This window comes from Heterodontus francisci, chromosome 5 (assembly GCF_036365525.1).
Source record: "Heterodontus francisci isolate sHetFra1 chromosome 5, sHetFra1.hap1, whole genome shotgun sequence".
Lineage (NCBI taxonomy): Eukaryota > Metazoa > Chordata > Chondrichthyes > Heterodontiformes > Heterodontidae > Heterodontus > Heterodontus francisci.
The window spans coordinates 100596256-100609362 of NC_090375.1; positions in this window are offsets into that span (position 1 = coordinate 100596256).

The following is a 13107-nucleotide window of genomic DNA, read 5'->3' on the forward strand; positions in this document are numbered from 1 at the left end:
GTTGGTTATGGGATCGCTTAGCTCTGTCTATCGCATGCTGCTTATGCAGTTTGGCACGCAGCTAGTCCTGTGTTGTAGCTTCATCGGGTTGACTCCTCATTTTGAGGTATGCTTGGTGCTGCTCCTGCCATGCCCTTCTGCACTCTTCATTGAACCAGGGTTGGTCTCCTGGCTTGATGGTAATGGTAGAGTGGGGGATATGCCGGGCCATGAGGTTACAGATTGTGGTTGAGTACAATTCTGCACTGCTGATGGCCCACAGCACCTCATGGATGCCCAGTTTTGCATTGCTAGATCTGTTCAAAATCTACCGCATTTAGCACAATGGTAGTGCCACACAACACGAAGGAGGGTATCCTTAATGTGAAGGCGGGACTTTGTCTCCACAACGACTGTGCAGTGGTCACTCCTACCATACTGTCATGGACAGATGCATCTGCGGCAGGCAGATAGGTGAGGACGAGGTCAAGTTTGTTTTCCCCTCTTGTTGGTTCCCTCACCACCTTCCGCATACCCAGTCTAGCAGCTATGTCCTTTAGGACTCAGCCAGCTTGGTCAGTAGTGGTGCTACCGAGCCACTCTTGGTGATGGACATTGAAGTCCCCCACCCAGAGTACATTCTGTGCCCTTGCCACCCTCAGTGCTTCCTCCAAGTGCTGTTCAACATGGAGGAGTACTGACTCATCAGCTGAAGGAGGGCGGTACGTGGTAATCAGCAGGAGGTTTCCTTGTCCATGTTTGACCTGATGCCATGAGACTTCATGGAGTCCAGAATTGATGTTGAGGACTCCCAGGGCAACTCCCTCCCGACTGTATACCACTGTGCCACCACCTCTGCTGGGTCTGTCCTGCCGGTGGGACAGGACATACCCCGGGGATGGTGATGGCAGTGTCTGGGACATTATCTGTTAGGTATGATTCTGTGAGTATAACTATGTCAGGCTGATGCTTGACTAGTCTGTGCGACAGCTCTCCCAACATTGGCAGAAGTCCCCCGATGTTAGTAAGGAGGGCTTTGCAGGGTCGACAGGGCTGGGTTTGCCATTGTTGTTTCTGGTGCCTAGGTTGATGCTGGGTGATTCATCCATTTTCAATCCTTTTTATTGACTTCGTAGCGGTTAGATACAACTGAGTGGCTTGCTAGGCCATTTCAGAGGGCATGTAAGCGTCAACCACATTGCTGTGGGTCTGGAGTCACATGTAGGCCAGACCGGGTAGGGACAGCAGATTTCCTTCCCTAAAGGACATTCGTGAACCAGATGGATTCTTACAACAATCGACAATGGTTTCATGGCCATCATTAGACTAGCTTTTTAATTTATTAATTGAATTCAAATTCCACCTTCTGCTGTGTTGGGATTAGAACCCATGTCCCCAGAGCAAACCCTGGGTCTCTAGTCCGGTGACAATACCACTACGCCACCGCCTCCCCTAACTGGCTGCTATGGAAAGAACGAAGCAAAGGAAAGCTGCAACAGAAGTAATTTAAACCAGCAGATGAAGAAGGCTGGTACTGAAATTTTAAGTTTTAATTGTTCTGTCTCATTTTGCTGTTCGATAGTGTGCAAAAATGCAAGTCAGTAAAGTCTGTATCAGGAAAGGATTAGAGATGTTCATATGCATCATAGCTGTTTGGTCACTTGACCATTGGAAACACTACACATGCCAGGGATCATTTTCTTAACCCAGTGAACCATTGAGGAATCAGGCAGATAAAACAACATGCTTTTGCATTTGTTGAGGTTGTTGATCCAATGAGGTTTTGCACCTGTGGGCTGACAGTTGGTTAATTGGATAGCACAACATGCGATTGTAACATTTACTGAGTGTAACGATCAGAACAATTTTGATCTATCTGATATAAGGCACCTGGAATAAGGGGGAAAGGTCCTTTGCTTATGATCAAGAGATACCTGTTCTAATCTCTGCAATGCCCATGTCTGTATCTGAGCCCATTATTTCTATCTCCCTTTTAAAAAATTTATTGCCTGCTCTTGTGTCTTCTCTTCCCCTTTATGCCATACAGCCTTGCCACCTTTCATTTCTCTTCTCTTGGGTACTTTTTTCCCCAATCCCTATCCCAATACAAGACTACTCCTCTGCCTTTCTACTCTCCTGCAACCGTTCCAGGGTTGAATCCCCCTCGAATAAGCTCACAGATACCCTCTGTGCCTCTCTTGGCATTCTCCAAAGGGCCCATCGATGCCCCATCACTACCCCTTTAACAGCAACAGGCCCAGTTGCCCTATTTTCATTTCTTGCTGATCTTCTTGCCCAATGCACCCACTAACCTTGCCAACCTCCTTCCCAACCCCACCCATAACTAACACATTGGAAATGCCAGCTGATCAATCATTGTCCCGCTCCACACTTCCTTCTGGAATGTTTGCTTATGAACAAGGCCCTTACCATCTACAACCTTACTGCAATTTCATTTTCCTCATTGCTTTGGATGAAACTTGGCTCACTGGTGGTGACCTTGCTCCTTATTGTCCCCTCCCTACATGGATACATTTTGCACCACCTGCCTCACCCAAAACCCAGTGGTGATGGTGTAGGGTTTGACACTAAATCATGCCTTGGTCTTTCTTTTCAATCCACATACATGTGTATGTGGACTTTCAAAAGGCGTTTGATAAAGTGCCAAATAATAGACTTGTTAGCAAAATAGAAGCCCATAGGATTAAAGGGGTAATAGCTGCATGCATACAAAATTGGCTAAGGGATAGAAAACAGAGAGTAGTGGTGAGTGGTTGTTTATCAGACTGGAGGGAAATGTATATTGGTGTCACTAAAGGTCAGATATGGGTCCACTGCTCCTTTTGACATATATTAATGACCTTGACTTGGGTATGCAGGGCATAATTTCAAAGTCTGCAGATGACACTGCAATCTTTGACATGGTTGACCACACCATCCTCCTCCAATACCTCTCCACCGTCGTCCTGCTGGGTGGAACTGCACTTGCCTGATTCCATTCTTATCTATCCAATCGTAGCCAGAGAATCACCTGCAATGACTTGTCTTTCCAATCCTGCACCATCACCTCTGGTGTCCCCCAAGGATCTATCCTTGACCCCTTCTATTTCTCATCTACATGCTACTCCTTGGTGACCTCATCCGAAAACACAGCATCAGTTTCCATGTGTACTCTGACGACACCATGCTCTACCTCACCACCAGCTCTCTCAACCCCTCCATAGAAGCTTCCTCCAACTAAATATTGGGAAACTATTATCTTCAGTCCTGACCACAAATTACCATTGCTTAGCCACTGACTCAGTGCCTCTCTCTGGCAACTGCTGATCCAGACTGTTTGCAATCTTAGTGTTATATTTGACCCTAAAATGAGCTTCCAAGCACATAGCCACTTCATCCCAATTTAGCTCATCGCTGTTGAAACCCTCATTAATGCCTTTGTTATCTCTAGACCTGACTATTCCAACACACATCTGGCTGGCCTCCCATTTTCTCCCCTCTGTAAACTTGAGGTTATCCAAAACTCTGCTGCCCGTGTCCTTACTCATGCAAAATCCCATTCACCCATCACTCCTATGCTCACTGATCTAACGGTTCTTAGAGAAACAACTCTTCAACTTTAAAATTCTCATCCTTGTTTTCAAGTCCCTCCATGGTCTCACCCCTACCTATCTCTGTATCTCCTCCAGCCCTACAACTCTCCTGAGATAGCTGCAATTCTGGCCATTTGCGCATCCCTGATTTTAATCACTCCACCATTGGCAGCTGTGCCTTAGCTGCCAGGGCCGTAACCTCTGGAATACACCCCTAAACCTCTCCTCCTCTCTACCTCTCTTTCCTCCTTTAAAATTTACATCTTTGACCAGGCTTCTATTCTCCTCCTCACTGTTTACTACATTCATGAGTTTCATGTCAACAGCACCAACTTGTATTTATGTAAGGCCATGAACGTAGTAAAACAGCCTAAGGCACTTCTGTCATCTGCCCTTATGTGGCTCGGTATCAAATTTTGCTTGAAACAATGCTATGAAGCGCCTTGGGGTGTTTTACTATATTTTGAGGAACCCTATATAAATACAAGGTATTGCTGTCATTGACTTGAAGCTCACCTATGTAGTAAACAGTGAGAAGGATATTAACAGACTTCAAGCCAACATAGACACACTGGCGCAATGGGAAGATACATGGCAGATAAAATTTAATCAAGAGGTGTAGAGTGATGAATTTTAGTAGGAAAAATGAGGAGAGCAATATAAACTAAATGGTACATTGTTAAAGGGGTTGCAGCAACAGAGAGATCTGAGGTGTACACACACAAGTCTTTGAACATGGAAGAACAAGTTGACAACACTGTTAATAAAGCATACGAGATCCTTGGCTTTATAAATAGAGGCATAGAGTACAAAAACAAGGAAGATGTGCTGAACCTTTATAAAACACTGGTTAGGTCCCAGCTGGAGTATTCTGTCCAATTCTGGACACCAACTTTAGGAAGGATGCCAAGGCCTTAGAAAGGGAACAAAGGAGGTTTACCTGAATGGTACTAGGGGGACTTCAGTTATGAGGAGATACAGAGAAATTGGAGTTGTTCTTAGAGCATAGAAAGTTAAAGGGAAATTTGATAGAGTTGTTCAAAATCAGGAATGGTCCTGATACAGTAAATAAGGAGAAACTGTTTCCATTGTGAGAAGGGTGAGGATTAGAAGATCATGCAGCTCCTGTGATGATTTTATATTGTGGTAATCCACCTCCCCCTCTTTGCCCTTGCACCGTAAATTAAAGGATAACTGCTTGGAGATGAGAAAAATCCCACAGAACCATTGAACCATAGAAAAGTTACAGCACAGAAGGAGGCCATACAGCCCATTGTGTCTGCGCCAGCTGAAAAAACTAGCCACCCAATCTAATCCCACGTTCCAGCACCTGGTCTGTAGCCTTGCAGGTTATAGCATGTCAGATACATGTCCAGGTACCTATTAAAACAGTTGAGGATTTCTGCCTCCACTGCCGATATGGGCAGTGAATTTCAGACACCCACCACCCTCTGGGTGAAACAGTTTTTCCTCATGTCCCCTCTAATCCTTCTACCAATCACCTTAAATCTGTGCCCCGGTAACAGGCCTCTCCGCTAGGGGAAACAAGTCCTTCCTGTCTACTATATCTAGGTCCATTTTGTACACCTCTTTTAAGTTACCCCTCAGCCTCCTCTGTTCTGAGGAAAACAACCCTAGCCGATCCAATCTTTCCTCATAGCTGCAACTTTCAAGCCCTGGCATCATTCTTGTAAATCTCCTCTGTACTCTCTCCAGAGCAATTATGTCCTTCCTGAAATGTGGTGACCAGAACTGTATGCAATACTCCAGCTGTGGCCTAACCAGCGTTTTATACAATTCCAGCATTACATACCTGGTTTTGTAATCTATACCTTGGCCAATAAAGGAAAGCATTCCATATGCCTCCTTCACCACTCTATTTACCTGTCCAGCCACCTTCAGGGGCCTGTGGACACGCATTCCAAGGTCTCTCACTTCTTATACCCCTCTCAATATCCTCCCATTTATTGTATATTCCCTTGCTTTGTTTGCCCTCCCCAAATGCATTACCTCATATTTCTCCAGATTGAAATCCATTTGCCACTTTTCCGCCCACTCAACCAAACCATTGATATCATTCTGGAATCTACAGCTATCCTCTTCACTATCAACTACACGGCCAATTTTTGTGTCATCTGCAAATTTCCCAATCATTTAAGTCCAAATCATTAATGTATACCACAAGCAGCAAGGGAACAACACTGAGCCCTGTGGAATGCCACTGGAAACCGTTTTCCATTCGCAAAAATATCCGTCGATCACTACCCTTGGTTTCCTGTCACTGAGGCAATTTTGGATCCAACTTGCCACATTCCCCTGTATCCCATGGACTTTTATTTTTCTGACCAGTCTGCCATGTGAGACCTTGTCAAAGGTCTTACTAAAATCCATGTAGACCACATCCACTGCAATACCCTCATCAATCCTCCTTGTTACTTCCTCAAAAAATTCAATTAAGTTAGTAAGACATGACCTTTCCTTAACAAATCCATGCTGACTATCCCTGATTAATCTGTGCCTTTCTAAGTGCCATTTTATCTTATCTCAGTACTGATTCTAATAATTTACCCGCCGTCGTGGTCAGACTGAGCAGCCTATAATTATTTGGCCTATCCCTTGCACCCTTTTTAAACAATGGTTTAACATTTGCAGACCTCCAATCCTCTGGTATCTCACCTGTATCCAGTGAGGATTTGAAGATGATCCTCAGAGCATCTGCTATTTCCTCCCTGGCTTCCTTTAACAACCTGGGATACAATCCATCCAGCACTGGTGATTTATCCACTTTCAAGGATGTCAGACCCTCCAGTACTTCCTCTCTCATTATGCTGATTGTATCTAATATTTCACACTCTTCTTTAACTACAATGTCTGCATCTTCCCTCTCCTTTGTGAAGACAGAGACAAAAAAAACTCATTAAGAACCCTGCCCACATCTTCTGCAGCCATGCATAAGTTTCCTTGTACGTTTCTGATAGGCCCTACCCTTTCCTTAGTTATCCTCTTGCTCATAATGTACTGATAAAACATCTTTGGGTTTTCATTGATTTTACCTGCCAATAAAGTTTCATGTCCTCTCTTTGCTTTCCTAATTTCCTTTTCTACTTCACCCCTGCACTTTCTATACTCCTCTAGACTTTCTAAAGTATTCAGTTTTTTGTGGCCGTCATAAGCTTTCTTTTTCTGCTTTACCTTACCCTGTATGCTTCTAGATGACTAGGGGGCTCTCGATTTGGCCTTACCACCCTTTATCTTTGTGGGGACATGCCTACACTGTGCTTGTCAAATCTTGCTTTTGGATGCCTCCCACTGGTTTGCCACTGACTTTCCTTCAAGTAGCTGTATCAATTTCAGTTTTGCCAGATCACCTCTCAGCTTCGTAAAATTTGCCTTCCCCCAATTTTACTCCTGTTTTATCTTTGTCCTTTTCCATGATTATGCTAAAACTAACTGTATTATGGTCACTATCTCCAAAATGGTCACCCACTGCTACTTCATCCACTTGCCCAGCTTCATTACCGAAGACTAAATCGAAAATTGCGTCCCCTCTCATTGGGCTTGTTACGTGCTGGCTAAAAAAGTTCTCTTGAATGCAGTTCAAGAATTTGGTGCCCTCTGTGCCCTTCACACTGTTTGTATCCCAGTTGATATTAGGGTAGATGAAATTCCCAACTATTATTGCCCTATAGTTTTTGCACTCAGAAATTTGCCTACATATTTGTTCTTCTATCTCCCTCTCACTATTTGGGGGTCTATCGTACACTCCTAGTAGTGTGCACTGTGCCCTTTGTGCACTGTGCTCTTGGGACATGTATTCTTATGAACACAAGCTCAGCTGTGGAACTCAGTTACAATCAAATCAATCAACTCCGCTACAATCATTGAGCTGACAACAGTGATTCTCATGCCTGAACAGTTTTGTCAGCTTCCTGCAGTTTTGTCGGCTTGTTGTCTGCTGCATAACTTAGCTCTGAAATGAGGACAACATGTGGAGCCTTCATTGAATGAGGTCTACAGAACGACAGGGAGAGGACACTGATGACAGACAGAAAGGCAAGGAAGTGGGAGGGCACTGACATCAGTCTGTAGCAACTCATTGAAGAGCACTTCAGCTGAGGTGCTCCCCTGCATTCAAAGTCATGTCCAACATCTATCCCAGTCCTTCCACTGTCAGATAAGTAGGATCTAGCCAGGCCCAACATTAATATTGCTGTCAACTAGCAATGCAGGATTATGTGATTTTGGGAACTGCTCCTTTGACAGAATCACTGTCTGGCCATAAACTTGGACTAAACTTTTAAAGAAAAAAACAGTGCAGCTCATAAACTGATGAGGAAATCTATGCAATGAATTTCACTTAAATGATTTCTTCCCATGTATAAGATGATGGGACATAAATAACAAAATCAAGAACAGAAGAAAAAACTTGTTAAAGACTTGTTCACTGTTTATTAATGCTAAAAGTTGTTGGTTGAAATTTTGTGTGCAGAAGAAGTGGATGTTTTCTTCCACATAGAGGACTTGAGAGGCTAATATTCTCATCGTCTCAGATCTGCTGTAAATTTATGAACAGAGAGGAGGTTGCAAGTCTCATCAGCTTATATCTGTTTCAGCATACACTGTAGTGTTGCAATAGCTGTTGCTGCAGCTCTCAGTCCTGCTCAAACTATGCAGTTCATGCTGGCATGAAAACCAGTAAACTAATGATACCAGATTACATGGTTACGATTACAGATCATGCCGCCCTGACATTAGATCATGGTTCTGTCATTGGATGTTGATGTCAGACTGCACACTGAAACAAACACGTTACTAATAATAGAAACAGAAAATTCTGAAAACTTTCACAAGGTCAGCCAGCATCTGTGGAGAGATAAACAGAGTTAATGTTTCAGGTCAAAGAACAAAGAACAAAGAAAATTACAGCACAGGAACAGGCCCTTCGGCCCTCCAAGCCTACGCCGATCCAAATCCTCTATCTAAACCTGTCGCCTATTTTCTAAGGGTCTGTATCTCTTTACTTCCTGCCCATTCATGTATCTGTCTAGATACATCTTAAAAGACGCTATCATGCCCGCGTCTACCACCTCCGCTGGCAATGCGTTCCATGCACCCACCACCCTCTGCGTAAAGAAATTTCCACGCATATCCCCCCTAAACTTTTCCCCTTTCACTTTGAACTCGTGTCCCCTTGTAATTGAATCCCCCACTCTGGGAAAAAGCTTCTTGCTATCCACTCTGTCTATAACTCTCATGATTTTGTACACCTCAATCAGGTCCCCCCTCAACCTCCGTCTTTCTAATGAAAATAATCCTAATCTACTCAACCTCTCTTCATAGCTAGCACCATCCATACCAGGCAACATCCTGGTGAATCTCCTCTGCACCCTCTCCAAAGCATCCACATCCTTTTGGTAATGTGGCGACCAGAACTGCACGCAGTATTCCAAATGTGGCCGAAAAAAAGTCCTATACAACTGTAACATGACCTGCCAACTCTTGGACTCAATACCCCATCCGATGAAGGAAAGCATGCCGTATGCCTTCTTGACCACTCTATTGACCTGCGTTGCCACCTTCAGGGAACAATGGACCTGAACACCCAAATCTCTCTGTACATCAATTTTCCCCAGGACTTTTCCATTTACTGTATAGTTCACTCTTGAATTGGATCTTCCAAAATGCATCACCTCGCATTTGCCCTGATTGAACTCCATCTGCCATTTCTCTGCCCAACTCTCCAGTCTATCTATATTCTGCTGTATTCTCTGACAGTCCCCTTCAGTATCTGCGACTCCACCAATCTTAGTGTCGTCTGCAAACTTGCTAATCAGACCACCTATACTTTCGTCCAAATCATTTATGTATATCACAAACAACAGTGGTCCCAGCACGGATCCCTGTGGAACATCACTGGTCACACGTCTCCATTTTGAGAAACTCCCTTCCACTGCTACTCTCTGTCTCCTGTTGCCCAGCCAGTTCTTTATCCATCTAGCTAGTGCACCTTGGACCCCATGCGCCTTCACTTTCTCCATCAGCCTACCATGGGGAACCTTATCAAACGCCTTACTGAAGTCCATGTATATGACATCTACAGCCCTTCCCTCATCAATCAACTTTGTCACTTCCTCAAAGAATTCTATTAAGTTGGTAAGACATGACCTTCCCTGCACAAAACCATGTTGCCTATCACTGATAAACCCATTTTCTTCCAGATGGGAATAGATCCTATCCCTCAGTATCTTCTCCAGCAGCTTCCCTACCACTGACGTCAGGCTCACCGGTCTATAATTACCTGGATTATCCCTGCTACCCTTCTTAAACAAGGGGACAACATTAGCAATTCTCCAGTCCTCCGGGACCTCACCCGTGTTTAAGGATGTTGCAAAGATATCTGTTAAGGCCCCAACTATTTCCTCTCTCGCTTCCCACAGTAACCTGGGATAGATCCCATCCGGACCTGGGGACTTGTCCACCTTAATGCCTTTTAGAATACCCAACACTTCCTCCCTCCTTATGCCGACTTGACCTAGAGTAATCAAACATCTGTCCCTAACCTCAACATCCGTCATGTCCCTCTCCTCGGTGAATACCGATGCAAAGTACTCGTTTAGAATCTCACCCATTTTCTCTGACTCCACGCATAACTTTCTTCCTTTGTCCTTGAGTGGGCCAATCCTTTCTCTAGTTACCCTCTTGCTCCTTATATATGAATAAAAGGCTTTGGGATTTTCCTTAACCCTGTTTGCTAAAGATATTTCATGACCCCTTTTAGCGTTCTTAATTCCTTGTTTCAGATTGTGCCTGCAATCCTGATATTCTTTCAAAGCTTCGTCTTTCTTCAGCCGCCTAGACCTTATGTATGCTTCCTTTTTCCTCTTAGCTAGTCTCACAATTTCACCTGTCATCCATGGTTCCCTAATCTTGCCATTTCTACCCCTCATTTTCACAGGAACATGTCTCTCCTGCACGCTAATCAACCTCTCTTTAAAAGCCTCCCACATATCAAATGTGGATTTACCTTCAAACAGCTGCTCCCAATCTACATTCCCCAGCTCCTGCCGAATTTTGGTATAGTTGGCCTTCCCCCAATTTAGCACTCTTCCTTTAGGACCACTCTCGTCTTTGTGCATGAGTATTCTAAAACTTACGGAATTGTGATCACTATTCCCAAAGTAGTCCCCTACTGAAACGTCAACCACCTGGCCCGGCTCATTTCCCAACACCAGGTCCAGTATGGCCCCTTCCCGAGTTGGACTATTTACATACTGCTCTAGAAAACCCTCCTGGATGCTCCTGACAAATTCTGCTCCATCTAGACCTCTAACATTAAGTGAATCCCAGTCAATGTTGGGAGTTTGCAAGTTCTCCCTGTGTCTGCGTGGGTTTCCTCCGGGTGCTCTGGTTTCCTCCCACATGCCAAAGACTTGCAGGTTGATAGGTTAATTGGCCATTATAAATTGCCCCTAGTATAGGTAGGTGGTAGGGAAATATAGGGACAGGTGGGGATGTGGTCGGAATATGGGATTCGTGTAGGATTAGTATAAATGGGTGGTTGATGGTCGGCACAGACTCGGTGGGCCGAAGGGCCTGTTTCAGTGCTGTATCTCTTAAAAAAAAAATTAAAATCTCCTATCACCACCACCCTGTTGCTCCTACAGCTTTCCATAATCTGTTTACATATTTGTACCTCTATCTCACGCTCGCTGTTGGGAGGCCTGTAGTACAGCCCCAACATTGTTACCGCACCCTTCCTAATTCTGAGTTCTGCCCATATTGCCTCACAGCTCGTGTCCTCCATAGTGCCTTCCTTCAGCACAGCTATGATATCCTCTTTGACCAGTAATGCAACTCCTCCACCCCTTTTACCTCCCTCTCTATCCCGCCTGAAGCATCGGTATCCTGGGATATTTAGTTGCCAATCATGCCCTTCCCTTAACCAAGTCTCAGTAATAGCAATAACATCATACTCCCAGGTACTAATCCAAGCCCTAAGTTCATTTGCCTTACCTACTACACTTCTTGCATTAAAACAAATACACCTCAGACCACCAGTCCCTTTGCTTTCATCATCTGCTCCCTGCCTACTCTTTCCCTTAGTCATGCTGACTTCATTATCTAGTTCCTTACAGGCTTTAGTTACTACCTCCTTACTCTCTACTGACCTCATTTGGTTCCCATCCCCCTGCCACATTAGTTTAAACCCTCCCCAACAGCGTTAGCAAAAGCACCCCCAAGGACATTGGTTCCAGTCCGGCCCAGGTGTAGACCATCCAATTTGTAATAGTCCCACCTCCCCCAGAACCGGTTCCAATGTCCCAAAAATCTGAACCCCTCCCTCCTGCACCATCTCTCAAGCCACGCATTCATCCTGACTATTCTTTCATTTCTACTCTGACTATCACGTGGCACTGGTAGCAATCCGGAGATTACTACCTCTGAGGTCCTACTTTTTAACTTGGCTCCTAACTCCCTAAATTCTGCTTGTAGGACCTCATCCTGTTTTTTACCTATATCATTGGTGCCTATGTGCACAACGACAACTGGCTGTTCACCCTCCCCCTTCAGAATGTTCTGCAGCCGATTTGAGACATCCCTGACCCGTGCACCTGGGAGGCAACATACCATTCGGGAGTCTCGTTTTCGACCACAGAACCGTCTATCTACTCCCCTTACAATCGAATCCCCTATGACTATAGCCCTTCCACTCTTTCTCCCGCCCTTCTGAACAGCAGAGCCAGCCACGGTGCCATGAACCTGGCTACTGCTGCCTTCCCCTGGTGAGCCATCTCCCTCAACAGTATCCAAAACGGTATCCCTGTTGTGGAGGGAGATGACCGCAGGGGACACCTGCGCTGCCTTCCTGCTCTTTCTCTGCCTTTTGGTCACCCATTCCCTTTCTCCCTCAGCAATCCTAATCTGTGGTGTGACCAATTCGCTAAACGTGCTATCGACGACCTCCTCAGCATCGCGGATGCTCCAAAGTGAGTCCATCCGCAGCTCCAGAGCCGTCATGCGGTCTAACAAGAGCTGCAGCTGGACACACTTCCTGCATGTGAAGGAGTCAGGGACATCAGCCGTGTCCCTGAGCTCCCACATTGAGCAAGAGGAGCATGTCACGGGTCTGAGATCTCCTCCCATTTTTAATCTTAAGCTTAAACTTAGTTAAATGAAAAAGGAACGAAAAGTTTTTTACCAATCACACGATTAAAAAAAAAGAGAAATAGATAAAGCCTTACCTTATCTGCACACCACCGAGTCCTTTTTTTTTGGTTTGAGAAGGAGGGCGGGTGGGAGACACTACAGGTGTAGTGTCTCAGGTTCAGAAACGGCCCAAATATATAGGGTTTTACTTACCCAGCAGCCCCCTGGTCTCCGCCGAAAACAAAAAGAAATTAAGTTTACTTTAAACTGACCTTCCCAGCTGCTCACTCGCTCGCACTCTCTGCTCCCGAAAAAGCTGCTGCAATGAAAGGCAAGTTATTTTAAACGGCCCAAATATATAGGGTTTTACTTACCCAGCAGCCCCCTG